Raw genomic sequence first — 20,820 nt, forward strand, 5'->3', positions numbered from 1 at the left:
CATATTGTGATAAAGTTCATTATTTTCTGTAATGTACTGATAAACTTTAGACTTTCATATATTTTAGATTCATTACACACAACTGAAGTAGTTCAAGCCTTTTTATTGTTTTAATATTGATGATTTTGGCATACAGCTCATGAAAACCCCAAATTCCTATCTCAAAAAATTAGCATATCATGAAAAGGTTCTCTAAACAAGCTCTTAACCTAATCATCTGAATCAACTAATTTACTCTAAACACCTGCAAAAGATTCCTGAGGCTTTTAAAAACTCCCAGCCTGGTTCATTACTCCAAACCGCAATCATGGGTAAGACTGCCGACCTGACTGCTGTCCAGAAGGCCATCATTGACACCCTCAAGCAAGAGGGTAAGACACAGAAAGAAATTTCTGAACGAATAGGCTGTTCCCAGAGTGCTGTATCAAGGCACCTCAGTGGGAAGTCTGTGGGAAGGAAAAAGTGTAGCAGAAAACGCTGCACAACGAGAAGAGGTGATCGGACCCTGAGGAAGATTGTGGAGAAGGACCGATTCCAGACCTTGGGGGACCTGCGGAAGCAGTGGACTGAGTCTGGAGTAGAAACATCCAGAGCCACCGTGTACAGGCGTGTGCAGGAAATGGGCTACAGGTGCCGCATTCCCTACAGAGAAGCAACACTGGACTGTTGCTCAGTGGTCCAAAGTACTTTTTTCGGATGAAAGCAAATTTTGCATGTCATTCGGTAATCAAGGTGCCAGAGTCTGGAGGAAAAATGCCAAAATGCCTGAAGTCCAGTGTCAAGTACCCACAGTCAGTGATGGTCTGGGGTGCCATGTCAGCTGCTGGTGTTGGTCCACTGTGTTTTATCAAGGGCAGGGTGAATGCAGCTAGCTATCAGGAGATTTTGGAGCACTTCATGCTTCCATCTGCTACAAAGCTTTATGGAGATGAAGATTTCATTTTTCAGCACGACCTGGCACCTGCTCACAGTGCCAAAACCACTGGTAAATGGTTTACTGACCATGGTATTACTGTGCTCAATTGGCCTGCCAACTCTCCTGACCTGAACCCCATAGAGAATCTGTGGGATATTGGGAAGAGAAAGTTGAGAGACGCAAGACCCAACACTCTGGATGAGCTTAAGGCCGCTACCGAAGCATCCTGGGCCTCCATAACACCTCAGCAGTGCCACAGGCTGATTGCCTCCATGCCACGCCGCATTGAAGCAGTCATTTCTGCAAAAGGATTCCCAACCAAGTATTGAGTGCATAACTGAACATAATTATTTGAAGGTTGACTTTTTCTTTTTTTCTTTATTAAAAACACTTTTCTTTTATTGGTCAGATGAAATATGCCAATTTTTTTAGATAGGAATTTTGGGTTTTCATGAGCTGTATGCCAAAATCATCAATATTAAAACAATAAAAAGGCTTGAACTACTTCAGTTGTGTGTAATGAATCAAAAATATATGAAAGTCTAATGTTTATCAGTACATTACAGAAAAGAATGAACTTTATCACAATATGCTAATTTTTTGAGAATGACCTGTATATAAACACATATATATATATATATATATATATATATATATATATATATATATATATATATAAAATAAATAAAAAGAAAAAAAATAAATAAAAATTTAAAAAAAATGTTTTTTATAAAAAAAAGGGGGGTTGCCTGGGGACCTCTGGGTCCTTTAATAATAATAATAACATTTATATTATATTATATACTATATATATATAAAGACGGCCCTGGGTGTTGCGCCCCTCTGTGTGGCTAGGCTGTGAGAAAGTCTCACATATGTGGTATCCTCATACCCAGCAGAAGTAGCATAATGTGTTTTGGGGTGTAATTGCAAGTATGTCTACCCCATGTGTTCGAAATAACTGGTTAATATGACAATTTTTTGTGAAAAAAATGATATTCATCTTAATTTTCCAAAGAATTGTGGGAAAAAAAACACAACTTCAAAAAAACTTGCCACGCCTCTTAATAAATACCTTGTCTACTTTCCAAAAAAGGGTCATTTGGGGGGTATTTGTATTTTCCTGACATGTTAGGGCCTCAAAAAATTAAATGAGGCTGTCAGTACACACAGACTAAATCATTTACACTGATTTGTAAATTTTACCAAAGAAATGTGGCAGTATAAACTTTGGCCTCAATTTATGAAGAAAAATTACTTGTTTGCAAAATTGTATAATAGAAACTAAACAAAATGGCCCAGATTCACAGTGAGCGGGCGCACATTACGCCGCTGTAGCGCAAATAATATACGCTACGCCAACGCAGCGCAGAGAGGCAAGCATGGAATTCACAAAGCCTGTGCACCCAAAACTGGGTTTCGAAGGCGTACGCCGGCGTAGGTGGAAGTGGGCGTGAGCCATGCAAATGAGGCGTGACCCCATGCAAATGATGGGCCGAGTGCCAGACAGATACGTATCACAAACTGCGCATGCGCCGGGACGTGGTCGCATCCCTCTGCGCATGCTCACAACCACGTCGGAACAACTGCCTAAACAATGCCTACGGCGTGAATGTAACCTACGCCCAGCCACACACACGTCCAACGTAAACTCCGTAAATATACGCCGGCTTGTGTTCCCCCGGGGCAGACCTTTGCATGTCTGCTGCTGGGTTACACCTCCTTTATGGAGCTTAACTTTACGCCGGACGTACAACTTATAAGCACATCGCATAGCCTGCGTTGGGCGCACGTACGTTCGTGAATCGCCGTATTTCCCTCATTTGCATATTTGAATAGAAAATCAATGGGAGCGCCACATGCGTCCAGCCTAAATGCGCGCCCACGCTACGCCGGCGTAGGCAAGTTACGTCGGCGGGATGAAGCCTATTTTTAGACGCATCTTAGTTTGTGGGTTCGGCGCACAGATACGACGGCACACATTTGCACTTACGTCGGCGTATCTTGTTCTACGTCGGCGTAAGTGATTTGTGAATCCGGGCCAACGTTTGGCCTTTTTACGCTTATATTACCAAAAAAAAAAACAGTGGGGATGAAATACCACCAAAAGAAAGCTTCATCTGTCTAAAATAAATGATAAAAGTTTTGTTTGGGTACAGTGTTGCATGCCTGAGTAATTGTCATTCAAAATGTGAGCACTGAAAGCTGAAAATTGGCCTTAGCAGGAAGGGGGTTAAAGTGTCCGGTGGTGGTCATGTCAATAACATGCTTGTTGTAAGGTGCTGGGGGTTCCAGCTTTTGTCCTGTTAGGGCTCTTTATGCATATACATCAAGGGTCTCAAACTGGTGGCCCTCCAGCTGTTGTAAAACTACAAGTCCCATCATGCCTCTGCCTGTGGGAGTCATGCTGGTAACTGTCATTCTTGCAATACCTCATTGGACTTGTAGTTTTGCAACAGCTGGAGGGCCGCCAGTTTGAGACGCCTGATATACATGGTATGTTCTGCCTATGTTTGCAATGTTTCTTTTCAACCGGTTTGGTTTCTTACCACAAACAAAACATATGCTAGTAATGTTTAAGATATTGGGCTCTCACACAAGGTCTAAGCCCCCATCCATTATATATCAGGACCCCTCTAATTTTAGAAAAAGTGCAATTATTTTCATCATGCTACATCATCATGCTACACCCCTTTAAATGTTATATTATCCAAAACGATGGCTATTCTGAAAATGCTTAGCAATAAACCATTCACTCCGACCTTGTTATAACAGTCTATGACAGACTTAGCAAGCATTTTATAAAAAATAATGGCTGAGCCAGCATACATACAGCATTGTATTCTGGTAGTGGGATGGAACTTCCCATCGAGCATCCAAAACAAAATTGAGCCACTCAGCCATTCACAGGAGGTTTTGTATTTTATGGATTATTACAAGGCTTCCTCTAACTGGCTGAGGCAGAGAATGCAACACCAGCCCTGATTGCTGGCATCAGAGGTTATTGTAACCCAAGTGATGGGATGGATCGAGTGACAGTTGCAGAGATTCTTCCCTTGAAGCCACCACAGAAAGGACTCTCTCATGGGTTGAGTGAGCATGATGCGTTGACTCTTGCTGGGGGAGTCCCATTGCTGGAGGAACCATTTTTTTTAAATAGGCGAGTGTGCCACTGAGCCCACTTCACCATAGGGATGGTGGCTGCCATGGTGCCAATTACCTTCAGACATTGAAGAGCAGACAGGTGAGATGAAGCAAGTGTTACGCGGATCATGTCCCAGATTACTACAATCTTCTCATCGGGGCAATGAGATGGTGCCTTCTATTGTGTTGAAGAGAGCACCTAGAAGATGACTCTTCTCCAAATTCAGGAGCCATCCGAATTCTTGGAGAGTGGCAATTACCAGGTTCCTGTGTTCCAGGAGTTGGCTTCTGTCTTGAGCTAGAAGTAAGAGGTCATCTAAATAGTGATGAAGACTAATTCCTTTCACTCGGAGCAGAGCCACAATGGCTAACAGAACCTTAGAGAACACCCGAGGTGATGTCGTGAGACCAAAGGGTAGGCAGGTTAATTTTAAGTGTTGATTGCCTACAGCAAAGCGGAGGTACTTTTGATAGTCTGCCGCCACTGGAACGTGGAAATACGCGTCTTTCAGGTCTATTGACACTAACCAATCTCCTGGGTGGACTGACTGCTGGATCGTCAATAGCGACTCCATTTTGAATTTTTCTTTCAGAATAAATCGGTTGAGATGAGTCAAGTCTATTTGTCACGTACCTGATGGGAGACTGAGATGACGAGGTCGGCCTCTCTTGTATCTCCAGCCCTGGTACCGCTGGGGATGGAACAGAGGACACCAAGGGCCAGGAGGAACACGAGTGCCTGCAGGTGAAGGTTCAGACAGCCGAGGCGGGTCATAAGGAAGCCGGGGTCCGGTAACAGGCGGGCAGCAGGGTACCAAGCAGCAGGCATAAGAAACGTCAAGTGGAAGCCAGGATCAGGAACCGGTAGTCAGTCAATAACAGAGTTCAGAATCAGAGTCAGGTCAAGCCAGGTTCAGCAACGGGAAGTAAGCAGGCAAATAGCAGGGATTCCGGGTATCAGGGTACTAGCTGAAGACCGATCAGCAAGAGTCTGGTGTCAGGCATTTCTTAATATAGGCAGTCTGGCGCCAATTAGCGCTATGGGTGCGTACCTGCGTGTGCACGCCGTCCGTTGCGTGCACGCCATTCGTTGTGCGCGCATGCGCATTGGCGTGCGTGTGCGCATTTGCGCGCGCATGCGCATTGGCGCACCAAACGTCTCCGGGCGCCCGTGTGCGTGCACATGCGCCAAAGCACGCCTTGAACGTAGGGTCACAGTTCTCTTACACTATTACTGGTCTCCAGGTACCGTTCTTTTTCTGTACCATGAACAAAGGGGAGTACATGCCTTCGCCTCGGTCGCCATCTGAAACAGTAATGCTGTTGAAGACCCAGGTTCGGCCTGAAGAAGACGGCTCCCACCTGATATGCAATTTCAAAAAGACTTAGTAGGCTCCTGACTACCAGAAGGAGTACTCTTAGTTGGCTTCTTGAAAGAAGACTGTCTGGATTTCCAGGGCCTTGAAAATTCACAACCAGGTCTATAGTTGCGTGTTTTTCTTGCATGGTCTGTATTCTGTGCTCTCGAAAAGGTGCGTTTCTGGTTTTGCAAATGCCTATCCTGAAGGAGGAATCCCGACTTACCACCCGTGGCACTATCAAGTTTATTGCCAAAGAGAGAGGAGCCCTCAAAGGGAATGCGACACCAAGCTTTATGACTCCGTCCCGACCAGGGACGGAGTCATAAAGTAAGGCGGGCAGTAACCGCTGACAACATTACTCGAGCCTCTAGACAAATAACATCAATAGAGGCCTCTCCCAGAAAGGCCGATGCTAGCCTGATTTCCTGAATAGGAGAGCTCTTGGCCATTTCTTCATAGATACTTCTGAGGGAATCGTCCACATTGTCCGACCATGCCTCTAAGGCTTTTGGGACAGCTGCTAAAACCAGAATTGGTGTACAGACTGATCCTGCTGTCAGATAGATTCGCTTCAGGTCGGAGTCAATCCATCTCTCTAGAGAATCTTTGAATGAAACCATATCTTCCAGGGGAAGGATTACATATCTAACCAGACGCATTAAAGCTGCATCAACCAAGGGAGCAGAGTCAAGGTGTTTTATGTCCTCTTCTTTAAAAGGATATAATTTTGCAATTTTTGACTGCATAGAACTTTTTTTATCAGTTTTTTTTATCAGTTTTACTCCATTCTTCTGAGATAATGGCACCTACTTCCGTGACAAACGGGAAATAATGTCGCTCTTTACTGAGCTGTTTAAAGAGTTTTCTTTGTTTGGGAGGAGAGATAACTGGATCTTCCTAATTCAGAACTCCCTTGACTGCTTTCACTAAAGCAGGAACTAAGGCATAATCAAAGCCTATCCTGGATCATCCACTTTTGAACCACTCTCTGAGGGAGGAGCTGAGGGATGGCTGGGTTGAGAGACTTCCAAAGTCTCATGCACTTGTCCCTGTTCTAACGAGGGAATCAGTGGGTCTGGAGGAGAATCATGCTGCAATCTGGCATCTCTCTCTTGTAGCGACTCATTCACGACCCACTTAACCAATGCTTCCAGATGTTTGTCTGCACCTTCCCTCTCATTGGCTGCCTCTGAGAAACAACGATCACAAAGGGACTTGCTGGTAGGAACGGGAGCCCTGCACCCCCAACATAGTCTCTCTGACCTCTTGCTGTGAGATAAGGGGGGGGGGTGAGAAGTGTCTCTACAGGGATGTCCAGATTTAGAAGAACCATGGTGTCTAGAGTCAGGAGGTGCCGGGGGTGCGAATTAGAGGACCCGCTGCCTCTGTGGGACTCGCTGTGATGTTGGTCAGACCTAGAAGGGCTGAAAGGGGAAACACAAGGAATAGAGAGAGAGAGAACAAAAACACAGCGTCATGAAAAAGCCCAACACTCCACTCTATTCCCCCCAGCAGGCAAAGAAAAGGAAAAACACAGTTTTCCAATCTTACCTGCTATGAGAGGGCTGGCCACTAGGAGGCAGTGTAGCATCCATCATTGACCCAGACACACTGTAGGTGAAAGAGGCAGACATCAGCCACCAGTAGAAAGGACAAATGCTAAATCAGACTCTTCTGAATGAGCACTTACCTGGGGTAGGCTCTGCAGGTACTCAGGGAAGTTGCCGCTATGCCCACAATCATTCCCGAGGTCTGCAGGCTTCCCTCAGGCTTTAAAATTTGCGCCGCATGACGTCACACATGAGGTCCGCGATCCTCGTGCACATGCGCGAACCAAGTCTCGCTTTCGTTGCCGGGACCGCGCATGCGCAGAACACTGACGTAACCCGGAAGTCAGAGGGAGCAGCAGCTGGTACGCACAGTGAACCAGCCGCTCACTGGGCATATTTAAATATGGAAAAAACGGCATAAAAGTATAGAGAAAAAACATACTACAAACAAAAACACTGCTGCCTTGAAGGCGATACAGCTTACCACCACCTATGATCGATCCGACCAGGGACACCGCATCCATACACACACCGTGCTTTCAGCAGATAATGGCCACCTGCACACTGCTAGGTATTCAGGCCTGTGCGCGATTGTCTCTCAAATGGAAGACATGATTCCAGCTCTTCAGCGCTACTCTGCAATACACTCCATACCCTGCTTAACAGTCAAGGCTTATAGGAGGGATGAGACACCATATCGTCGGCCGATCATTATCGTAGGAATAATCGTCTTCAGGTAGGAGAACCAAAGCACATGGTCCTACGGAGGACAAAAAAGGAACCACGGCTGGGAGCCCAGAGCTGAAATTTATAGGAAGGGGTCCTATTGGGTAGTTATGGAGGCGGGGCCAACCCACATGTATGCTGCCATGGAGCATGTCAGGAAAGGAACCAATACAAAGAGAACAGGATACTTTATCATACAAGTCCATAGTACAACAGGCACATATCAGGAATATGAAGTGTTGGGGTAACATACACTAAACTCTGCATATCCTGTAATAATCATTTACACACTGCCCTTCCAGGTTAATTTTACCGAGTCCTCATGGCCTTGTATACATGTTAAATATATTAAGAGTCACCAAGTACAAAACACAACATACTAGATATTTTTGGGGTTTTATCAGCCTCCTAGAACATATAATTATTTTGACAGTCCGCCTTATGTAGGCTGCAATTACTGACTTGTTTTTAAATGTGTAGACGTTGTGGCTGTCATTCTGATCCTGCCTTCACTTCTCACTGAGTTACTGACCCAATTCCTGACATGCATTTGCTCTTTCGGGGTCATTGATTCACTAAGCAGTGAGAAAGTTAAAAACACAGCGTTCTGCACCTTCAAGAACACGTCAACAGTTGCTATTTCTATGTTCATAGCTCCTGTTTAATGAAAATGTATATTCATTTTTATATAGTTTCTTCATTGTTTTCAAGAATAAACATATGCTATTTTTGTACGGTATATACCGTATGTATTTTGTAATTGTGCAAATATAAGCAATTCAATATGAATATTTTGTTATTACTTTTGCAGCTAGCAGGTGGCATAGCTGAAGCTTCAACTAAAGGTTTTCTGGAGCCTGCCTGCTATGTTGTGACTAGCCAAAATAGTTTATATTTTATTTGTTTGAATATATTTATGCGAAACCGAAAACAAAAAGGCGGCTGATGCTCTTTATAAAATGCCAATTCCGTTACAACTATTATTGTAAATTTTTTGGTTTAAATGCTTTCTAATGCCCCGTACACACGATCGGAATTTCCGATGGCCTAAAATCCGATGGAATTTTTCGTCAGAATTCCGTTCAAGCTGGCCTCTATACAAACGCAGAAAACAATTTTGTGGCGCTAAAAATAATAATAATGATAATGATATGGTACTAATAGTCTGTGTTAACACCAATTGACAGTGTAATCAAATGAAAAAGTCCATATATAATAAATCAATGACAGTAGATAGTTAAAAATAAACTGTTGATGGATGAGTAATCAAGTGAATGGTTCCAAACACCACGGTGAATCAAAGTAAATGATTTGTGAAAATGACCACCACCAGAAGCGGAGGCTTACCAGAGGTATTGAACCCAAATAAGCATACGCTTAAAGGGTCAATACAAGCTGAATGTAAGTTGGTGAAGACCACATCAACCGGATCTGGATATACGATTGGGAGGATACCCTGAAGACATCACGTAAACCAGCACAGGGGGGAATGGCAGCAACTTGGAGGTAATTCTCGAAGGATCAGGCCGTATCCAAAGTGCATAAAGGAAAACGAAGGCACATAGTGTGATACCGTAACAATGTTGAGATTTAATAACGGTTAAAAACACTTACAGTTTTGCTGAATAAAAAGGACATCAATAAAAAGGACATCAATAAGAAATAGTGCATGGGACTCTGCTGCTGCCATGCACTATTTCTTATTGATGAATCGGAATTTTCGATGAAAAATGTCCATCAAACTTTTTTCATCGGAAATTCTGATCGTTTGTACGCGGCATAAGTCACTGACCCAGAATAAATATACAGACCAAAGTTCTGACCTTCACCTGTTGAAAGCTTGTTCCAGGGCTATTACTCAGAAAGCCATTGACAACCAGGCAGGTAGCATTTTTAGTATTTTTTTTGTATTTTTGCTATGGCAGCCTCTGTATTTTTGTCATAATAGGATTCTTTAAAAGGGCAATGTAAAATTTTCATATTGCATATGAATATTATATACGGTAAATCAACTGTGCGACTCACTGTCTGAGGTTTAAAATGAAGACATTGGGGCAGATTCACAGAAGAAGTACGCCGGTGTATCTACTGATACGCTGGTGTACTTTCAAATTACCCGCGTCGTATCTTTAGTTTGTATTCTCAAACCAAGATACAACGGCATTTGGGTAAGATCCGACAGGCGTACGGCTTCGTACGCCTTCGGATCTTAGATGCAATACTTCGGCGCCCGCTGGGTGGAGTTCGCGTCATTTTCAGCGTCGGGTATTAATTACAGTAATTAAGTACAAATTAGCTATTTCCGTCGATCCACGAACGTATGCGCGGTCGTCGCATTCTCTTACGTCGTCTGTAATCGACTTTTTCCGGCGTAAAGTTAAAGCTGCTATTTTGTGGCGTATAGATAGACATGCCATGTTAAGTATGTTAAAGTATGGCTGTCATTCCCGCGTCGAAATTAGAATTTTTTTTTATGCGTAAGACGTCCGTGAATAGGAATGGACTTAAGTCACGTCGAGGTTCTAAAAACGACGTCGCTGCGTCGTAATTTCGCGCAAAGCACGGCGGGAAATTTTGAGACGGAGCATGCGCAGTACGATCGGTGCGGGAACACGCCTAATTTAAATGATCCACGCCCCCTACCTGGATCATTTGAATTAGGCGGGCTTGCGCCGGTGGACTTTACGCTACGCCGCCGCAACTTTACAGGCAACTCTACTGTCATAATAGGATTCTTTAAAAGGGCAATGTAAAATTTTCATATTGCATATGAATATTATATACGGTAAATCAACTGTGCGACTCACTGTCTGAGGTTTAAAATGAAGACATTGGGGCAGATTCACAGAAGAAGTACGCCGGTGTATCTACTGATACGCTGGTGTACTTTCAAATTACCCGCGTCGTATCTTTAGTTTGTATTCTCAAACCAAGATACAACGGCATTTGGGTAAGATCCGACAGGCGTACGGCTTCGTACGCCTTCGGATCTTAGATGCAATACTTCGGCGCCCGCTGGGTGGAGTTCGCGTCATTTTCAGCGTCGGGTATTAATTACAGTAATTAAGTACAAATTAGCTATTTCCATCGATCCACGAACGTATGCGCTGTCGTCGCATTCTCTTACGTCGTCTGTAATCGACTTTTTCCGGCGTAAAGTTAAAGCTGCTATTTTGTGGCGTATAGATAGACATGCCATGTTAAGTATGTTAAAGTATGGCTGTCATTCCCGCGTCGAAATTAGAATTTTTTTTTATGATCCACGAACGTATGCGCGGTCGTCGCATTCTCTTACGTCGTCTGTAATCGACTTTTTCCGGCGTAAAGTTAAAGCTGCTATTTTGTGGCGTATAGATAGACATGCCATGTTAAGTATGTTAAAGTATGGCTGTCATTCCCGCGTCGAAATTAGAATTTTTTTTTTGCCGCCGCAACTTTACAGGCAACTCTACTGTCATAATAGGATTCTTTAAAAGGGCAATGTAAAATTTTCATATTGCATATGAATATTATATACGGTAAATCAACTGTGCGACTCACTGTCTGAGGTTTAAAATGAAGACATTGGGGCAGATTCACAGAAGAAGTACGCCGGTGTATCTACTGATACGCTGGTGTACTTTCAAATTACCCGCGTCGTATCTTTAGTTTGTATTCTCAAACCAAGATACAACGGCATTTGGGTAAGATCCGACAGGCGTACGGCTTCGTACGCCTTCGGATCTTAGATGCAATACTTCGGCGCCCGCTGGGTGGAGTTCGCGTCATTTTCAGCGTCGGGTATTAATTACAGTAATTAAGTACAAATTAGCTATTTCCGTCGATCCACGAACGTATGCGCGGTCGTCGCATTCTCTTACGTCGTCTGTAATCGACTTTTTCCGGCGTAAAGTTAAAGCTGCTATTTTGTGGCGTATAGATAGACATGCCATGTTAAGTATGTTAAAGTATGGCTGTCATTCCCGCGTCGAAATTAGAATTTTTTTTTATGCGTAAGACGTCCGTGAATAGGAATGGACTTAAGTCACGTCGAGGTTCTAAAAACGACGTCGCTGCGTCGTAATTTCGCGCAAAGCACGGCGGGAAATTTTGAGACGGAGCATGCGCAGTACGATCGGTGCGGGAACACGCCTAATTTAAATGATCCACGCCCCCTACCTGGATCATTTGAATTAGGCGGGCTTGCGCCGGTGGACTTTACGCTACGCCGCCGCAACTTTACAGGCAACTCTACTGTCATAATAGGATTCTTTAAAAGGGCAATGTAAAATTTTCATATTGCATATGAATATTATATACGGTAAATCAACTGTGCGACTCACTGTCTGAGGTTTAAAATGAAGACATTGGGGCAGATTCACAGAAGAAGTACGCCGGTGTATCTACTGATACGCTGGTGTACTTTCAAATTACCCGCGTCGTATCTTTAGTTTGTATTCTCAAACCAAGATACAACGGCATTTGGGTAAGATCCGACAGGCGTACGGCTTCGTACGCCTTCGGATCTTAGATGCAATACTTCGGCGCCCGCTGGGTGGAGTTCGCGTCATTTTCAGCGTCGGGTATTAATTACAGTAATTAAGTACAAATTAGCTATTTCCATCGATCCACGAACGTATGCGCTGTCGTCGCATTCTCTTACGTCGTCTGTAATCGACTTTTTCCGGCGTAAAGTTAAAGCTGCTATTTTGTGGCGTATAGATAGACATGCCATGTTAAGTATGTTAAAGTATGGCTGTCATTCCCGCGTCGAAATTAGAATTTTTTTTTATGATCCACGAACGTATGCGCGGTCGTCGCATTCTCTTACGTCGTCTGTAATCGACTTTTTCCGGCGTAAAGTTAAAGCTGCTATTTTGTGGCGTATAGATAGACATGCCATGTTAAGTATGTTAAAGTATGGCTGTCATTCCCGCGTCGAAATTAGAATTTTTTTTTTGCCGCCGCAACTTTACAGGCAACTCTACTGTCATAATAGGATTCTTTAAAAGGGCAATGTAAAATTTTCATATTGCATATGAATATTATATACGGTAAATCAACTGTGCGACTCACTGTCTGAGGTTTAAAATGAAGACATTGGGGCAGATTCACAGAAGAAGTACGCCGGTGTATCTACTGATACGCTGGTGTACTTTCAAATTACCCGCGTCGTATCTTTAGTTTGTATTCTCAAACCAAGATACAACGGCATTTGGGTAAGATCCGACAGGCGTACGGCTTCGTACGCCTGTCGGATCTTAGATGCAATACTTCGGCGCCCGCTGGGTGGAGTTCGCGTCATTTTCAGCGTCGGGTATTAATTACAGTAATTAAGTACAAATTAGCTATTTCCGTCGATCCACGAACGTATGCGCGGTCGTCGCATTCTCTTACGTCGTCTGTAATCGACTTTTTCCGGCGTAAAGTTAAAGCTGCTATTTTGTGGCGTATAGATAGACATGCCATGTTAAGTATGTTAAAGTATGGCTGTCATTCCCGCGTCGAAATTAGAATTTTTTTTTATGCGTAAGACGTCCGTGAATAGGAATGGACTTAAGTCACGTCGAGGTTCAAAAAACGACGTCGCTGCGTCGTAATTTCGCGCAAAGCACGGCGGGAAATTTTGAGACGGAGCATGCGCAGTACGATCGGTGCGGGAACACGCCTAATTTAAATGATCCACGCCCCCTACCTGGATCATTTGAATTAGGCGGGCTTGCGCCGGTGGACTTTACGCTACGCCGCCGCAACTTTACAGGCAAGTGCTTTGTGAATCATGCACTTGCCCGTAAAACTTGCGGCGGTGTAACGTACATGCGATACGTTACGCTGCCGGAATTCTATGTGAATCTGGCCCCATGTGCTTAGGTGATAGTAAATACTGTGCCCTTTTTTTAGACATCTTATGCCACATACACACGATCATTTTTCGGCATGTAAAAAAACTATGTTTTTAAAAAATGTCATTTAAAACGATCGTGTGTGGGCTTCACATCATTTTTCGGGTTCTGAAAAACGACAAGAAAAAAAATTCGAACATGCTGCATTTTTTTAACAACGTTTTAAACAATGTCGTTTTTCGGGTTGTAAAAAATTATCGTGTGTGGGCTTAAACGACGTGAAAAACCCGTGCATGCTCAGAAACAAGTTATGAGATGGGAGCGCTCATTCTGGTAAAACTGCCATTCGTAATGGAGTAAGCACATTCATCACGCTGTAACAGACAGAAAAGCTTGAATCGTCTTTTACTAACACAAAATTAGCTAAAGCAGCCCAAAGGGTGGCGCCATCCAAATGGAACTTCGCCTTTATAGTGCCGTTGTACGTGTTGTACGTCACCGCGCTTTGCTAGAGCATTTTTTTTTTTACGATCACGTGTGGGCAACGTTGTTTTAATGATGAAGTTGGAAACATTTTCATTTTTTCTAGAGGCTGAAAAACGTTGTTTTTTACAAGCCGAAAAATGATCGTGTGTACGCGGCATAACTGATGGATTTTTCCATCGGTTAACCGATGAAGCTGACTGATGGTCAGTCGTGCCTACACACCATCAGTTAAAAAAACGATAGTGTCAGAACGCAGTGACGTAAAACTGTCATGGTCTTACCTCCTTGCTGTTCTCCTTCGTTTGACATGTGCTGGCGGCCATCTTGGTTTCTGGGTTTCTTGTAGCCTCTCACCCTGCGGCTCCTCCTTCCACTGGGAGGAGCTGGATGCCTGGCTCATATATATAGGAGGTCTGTGGCTTCAGTTCCTTGCTTGGTCCTCCTGTGTTCACATGCTTCTAAGACTGCTGCTGCTTCTGGTTCCGATCCTGGCTTCGTCTGACTACCCTGCTGGTTCCTGATCCTGGCTTCGTCTGACTACCCTGCTGGTTCCTGATCCTGGCTTCGTCTGACTACCCTTCTGGTTCCTGACCTCTGGCTTCGCAAAGACTCTGCTTCGGTTTCACCATTCGTTTGGACTTTTGCTTTACAGCTTGATTTTCAATAAAGCCTTCTTATTTTCACTTATCTCTTGTTGTACGTCTGGTTCATGGCTCCGTGACATTAGGACCAAGCCATGAATTCTGACGGTACAGGGCCATCCTCGCTACCCACGCTGGTTGCCAGACTTGATCAGCAGGATCACCTGTTGGGTCGGTTCGCTGTGGCGTTGCAAACCCTGCTTGAACGCACGGCTCATTTCGCTCCCGTTGCCGATGGGTCGGTGGTCGCTCCTGGGCCCGCTCCTACTGCCGCTCCGGTTGTTGCGCCAGAGTCTACCCCGACACCTGTTGTTTCGCCTGCGGTGTTTCGGGGTATGATCGGTTCTGCCCCCCTTCCACGGCACTTTGGGGGAGAGCCAACTCAGTGCCGAGGTTTCCTTAACCAGGTGGGCATTTATTTCGAGTTGCTGCCACATGCCTTTCCTACTGAGTGATCAAAGGTGGGCTTCTTAATCTCGCTGCTCTCGGACAAGGCCTTGGCCTGGGCCAGCCCTTTATGGGAGAACAACAATCCGGTGGTTGCCGAGTTTTCCGGTTTTGTTGCTTCTCTTCGGAAGGTATTCGATGTGCCGGCTCGCGCTGCCTCTCCTGCGAAGCTCCTTATGTCCGTCAGACAGGGTTCACGATCCGTAGCCGAATACGCTATTGAGTTTCGTACCCTGGCAGCAGAGGTGGGCTGTAATAATAAGGCTCTGGTCGCTGCTTTCTCTCATGGTCTCTCGGATGCCTTGAAGGATGAGGTTGCAGCTAAGGACCTACCAGTGGAGCTCGAGGCTCTTATTTCTTTCCTGATTTTGATTGACACCAGACTCAGGGAGAGACCTTCCTTTAAGGAGAGCCTGCGGAGGCCTCCTAACAGATTGGCGCCTACGTTTGCTGTCCCACCCGTGCCTCCCTCTCCTCCCACGCCTCCTGGGGTTGACTTTACTGGGGGTGAACCCATGCAGCTGGGGTTTGCTCGCCTGTCCGAGGGGGAGAGGGCACTACGGAGACGCGAGGGCCGATGCATGTACTGTGGTCTCGGTGGTCATTTTCGGTTGGCATGTCCGAACCGTCCGGGAAACGCTCGCACCTGAGATCCTGTCGGGGGCAGATCTTGGGTGGAGTCTCCTCGTCCCCGGTTTCCCGTGTTGACAAACCACTGATCACTGTTGTCCTCTCCTGGGTCGGGGGTTCGGTGACGACCCAGGCGTTGGTGGACTCTGGTGCTGGTGGTCTGTTCATTGATAGTGTGTTCGCTGCCGCCAATTCCATTCCTCTGCAGGCTCGAGGTTCCCCGCTGGCTCTTGAGGCGATAGACGGCAGACCCCTCCAGCCGTCACACGTGACTCATGAGACCCTTCCAGTGGGGATAGCCATTGGTGCCGTTCACAGAGAGTCGGTCTGCTTCCAGGTTATTTCGTCTCCACACTACTCGGTGGTCTTGGGGTACCCCTGGCTCCAGAAGCATAATCCGACTTTCGATTGGAGATCGGCCGAGATCCTCTCGTGGTCACCGCAGTGTGGGGCTAGTTGCATCCATGGGCCTGTCAAGTTGCTGTGTACTTCCTCGGACTCTCTGTTGCCTCCTGAATACGAGGAGTACCGGGATGTATTCGATAAGGTGCGCGCGGTTGCCCTACCTCCGCACCGCCCATACGATTGTGCCATAGAGTTACAACCTGGTGCCGTTCCTCCTCGTGGCAGGGTCTATCCACTGTCGGTAGCGGAGAATGAGGCCATGGAGGAGTACGTGATGGAGGCGCTTTCACGCGGGCACATTCGCAAATCCTCGTCCCCGGCAGGGGCTGGATTTTTCTTTGTGAAAAAGAAGGGCGGTGAGTTGAGGCCTTGCATCGATTACAGGGGTCTCAATCGCATCACGATCAAGAACGCTTACCCGATACCCTTGATTTCCGAGCTGTTCGATCGCCTTAAAGGGGCCACGGTCTTTACCAAACTCGACCTGAGGGCGGCATATAACCTGGTAAAGATCAAGGCGGGCGATGAGTGGAAGACCGCGTTTAACACCAGGACCGGTCATTATGAATCCTTGGTTATGCCCTTTGGGTTGTGCAATGCGCCCGCAGTCTTTCAGGAATTCATCAATGATGTTTTCCGTGACCTGTTGCAGCAGTGTGTGGTGGTCTATTTGGATGACATCTTGGTATATTCTGAATCCATGGAGGCCCACATTCTGGATGTCAAACGAGTGTTGCAACGGTTACGAAAGAACAAGCTGTTCGGTAAGCTTGAGAAATGCGAATTTCACCGATCCCAGGTAACCTTCCTAGGTTACATCATTTCCGCTGAGGGGTTCTCCATGGATCCTGAGAAGGTTTCGGCTGTCTTACAGTGGCCCCAGCCCAGTGGTCTTCGTTCCCTGCAGCGCTTTTTGGGCTTCGCCAATTATTATCGGAAGTTCATCAGGGACTTTTCCATGCTGGCCAAGCCTCTCACGGATCTGACCAGGAAGGGCAGTAATTCCCAGGTCTGGCCGCTCGAGGCCATCCGAGCTTTTGAGGCCCTAAAATCCGCCTTTGTGTCGGCTCCGATTCTGTCGCATCCCAACCCTGGGTTGCCCTTTGTCCTCGAGGTGGACGCGTCTGAGACGGGAGTAGGCGCTCTTCTGTCTCAGAGTAGAACACCAGAGGGTCCTCTGCTTCCTTGTGGGTTTTACTCCCGGAAACTGTCTCCCGCGGAGTGCAACTATCAGATTGGTGACAGGGAGTTATTGGCCATCGTGCAGGCCCTTAAAGAATGGAGGCACTTGCTCGAGGGCTCGGTGGTTCCGGTTCTCATCCTGACGGACCACAAGAATCTGACCTACCTTTCTGAGGCCAAGAGATTGACACCACGTCAGGCCAGATGGGCTCTGTTCTTGTCACGTTTTAATTACGTGGTCTCCTACCTACCCGGTTCCAAGAACATCAGGGCGGATGCCTTATCACGGCAGTACTCCGAGCTGTCCAGGGAGGAATCGATTCCGACTTCGGTCATACCTCCGAATCAGATCCTGGCCGCCATTCGCACCAGCCTGACCTCTCCCCTGGGTGAGCAGATTTTGGCGGCTCAATCTGGTGCTCCCTCTGGGAGACCCAACGGCAGATGTTTTGTGCCTGAGGAGTTGCGCACTCGGTTGTTGCGAACCTACCATAACTCTAAGACCGCGGGGCATCCTGGAAAGAATCAGCTGTCCTGGGCTGTTTCACGTATGTTCTGGTGGCCTTCCCTACGTTCCGACATCGCCGCATATGTAGCGGCATGCTCCGTTTGTGCCCAGAGTAAGTCCCCTCGGCACCTTCCGTTGGGCCTTCTGCAACCCATAGCCACCGGGGAACGCCCATGGTCACACCTGGGGATGGATTTCATCGTGGACCTCCCTGCATCCCGAGGCCATACGGTCATTCTCATGATTGTGGATCGGTTTTCCAAAATGTGCCACTGTGTTCCTCTCAAGAAGTTACCCTCTGCACAAGAGTTGGCCACGATTTTTGCCAGGGAGGTCTTCCGGTTGCACGGTTTGCCCAAGGAGATTGTGTCGGATCGGGGGAGTCAGTTTGTGTCCAGGTTCTGGCGCGCCTTTTGCTCCCAGTTGGGGATTCATCTCTCCTTCTCCTCGGCCTACCACCCTCAGTCCAATGGGGCCGCAGAACGATCCAATCAGGCCTTGGAGCAATTCCTTCGTTGCTATGTCTCCGATCACCAAGACAATTGGGTTGACCTCCTGCCTTGGGCTGAGTTTGCCAGGAACACGGCGGTGAACTCTTCCTCTGGGACGTCTCCCTTCATGGCCAATTATGGGTTCCAACCTGCCGTGTTACCGGAGGCATTCTCTCCCCAGGATATTCCGGCTGTGGAGGATCACCTTTCCGTCCTACGTGCTTCTTGGGTACAGATCCAGAAGTCCCTTGAGGTCTCTGCGCAGCGCCAGAAGCTCCAGGCTGATCGCAGACGAGCGCCTGCTCCTTCCTACCAGGTCGGAGACTGTGTATGGTTGTCCACCCGCAACCTCAACCTTCGAGTGCCCACTCCCAAGCTGGCTCCTCGCTTTGTTGGTCCCTTCCGAGTGCTTCGCAGGGTAAACCCGGTAGCCTATGCCCTTGCGCTTCCACCTGGCATGCGGATCTCCAACGTGTTTCATGTCTCCCTGTTGAAGCCACTGGTGTGCAATCGCTTCACTTCCTCGGTTCCTCAGCCTCGTCCGGTCCAAGTGGGTAATCATGAGGAGTATGAGGTGAGCAATATCCTGGACTCACGCCTGGTCCGTGGTCGGGTGCAGTTTTTGGTCCACTGGCGTGGTTATGGTCCAGAGGAGCGTTCCTGGGTTCCCTCCGCAGATGTCCATGCTCCTGCCTTGCTCCGAGCCTTCCACGCACGCTTCCCTCAGAAACCGTTTTTTGCTCCGCAGAGGAGGGGCCCTTGAGGGGGAGGTACTGTCATGGTCTTACCTCCTTGCTGTTCTCCTTCGTTTGACATGTGCTGGCGGCCATCTTGGTTTCTGGGTTTCTTGTAGCCTCTCACCCTGCGGCTCCTCCTTCCCACTGGGAGGAGCTGGATGCCTGGCTCATATATATAGGAGGTCTGTGGCTTCAGTTCCTTGCTTGGTCCTCCTGTGTTCACATGCTTCTAAGACTGCTGCTGCTTCTGGTTCCGATCCTGGCTTCGTCTGACTACCCTGCTGGTTCCTGATCCTGGCTTCGTCTGATTACCCTGCTGGTTCCTGATCCTGGCTTCGTCTGACTACCCTTCTGGTTCCTGACCTCTGGCTTCGCAAAGACTCTGCTTCGGTTTCACCATTCGTTTGGACTTTTGCTTTACAGCTTGATTTTCAATAAAGCCTTCTTATTTTCACTTATCTCTTGTTGTACGTCTGGTTCATGGCTCCGTGACAAAAACACAACGACGTGCTGAAAAATACGAAGTTCAATGCTGACAAGCATGCGTCGACTTGATTCTGAGCATGCGTGGATTTTTAACAAGATTGAATTTTTTAACCGATGGATAAATAACCGATGGGGCCTACAAACGATCGGTTTGGTCTGATGAAAATGGTCCATCAGACCGTTCTCATCGGTTTGACCGATCGTGTGTACGCGACATTAGTGTTTTGGTAATCATTTTAATGTATTAAAGAGACCCTGTCACCAACTTAAAAAATTGCTGGTAAAATAACTTAAAAATCAAGTTGGCATTCTAAATGCCTTTATGGAAATGCCTTTCAACAAATATGTTTTTTTCATTGTAATGTGCTAACTAATATTCTCTAAATTGTCTATTCCCTAACACAGCCTCCTTCTACCTTGCATGTAAAAGCCCTCTTCTAGGAGTAGTGCTTGTGCTGAATTAGCTTCTCCTTCCCTTTCCTCCTCCCTCACCTTCCTACATAATCTTTTATTTAGCAGCTGGGTGAGGAGCAAAGGAAAATAATATAAAATTTCACTTGAGTGACAGCTCTAATGCCTTGTACACACGATCGGAATTTCCGATGAAAAAATTCAGACAGAATTTTTCTCATCGGATATTCCAACCGTGTGTGGACCCCATTTGACTTTTTTCCGTCAGAGTTTAGAAATAGAACATGTTTTATTTTTTTCCGATGGAAAAAAATCCAATTGGAAATTCCGATCGTCTGTGTGGAACTCCGACGGCTTCCAGGATTTAGCCCTGGTTCACATTCATGCTACTTTGAAATTGCGCTCCTTCACTTAAAGGAGCGCGACTTCAAAGTAGCAAGGTCAGCGCGATTTCAGGTTCTACTTGATAGACATCTGTGTGGCTTCATACACAGATGTCTATTGAAGTCGCAACTGAAATCGGCAAAAGTAGTGCAAGAACTACTTTTGCAAATCGGTGCGGCGCCTCAAAATTGTTGTCGCACCGATACTTGATAGACATCTGTGTGGCTTCATACACAGATGTCTATTGAAGTCGCACCTGAAATCGGCAAAAGTAGTGCAAGAACTACTTTTGCAAATCGGTGCGGCGCCTCAAAATTGTTGTTGCACCGATTGGAGCGGTGCCATTGCCGCCAATAGGCTGCGACTTGTCCTGCGATTTGATCTCTCAAATCGCATGACAAATCACTCCAATGTGATGTGAACCTAGGCTAATTGTGAAAACTGAATTGAACAGGCTGATGTTAGAAGCTGAGTGGCTACCATGCACAGCTGC

This window comes from Rana temporaria, chromosome 4 (assembly GCF_905171775.1).
Source record: "Rana temporaria chromosome 4, aRanTem1.1, whole genome shotgun sequence".
NCBI lineage: Eukaryota > Metazoa > Chordata > Amphibia > Anura > Ranidae > Rana > Rana temporaria.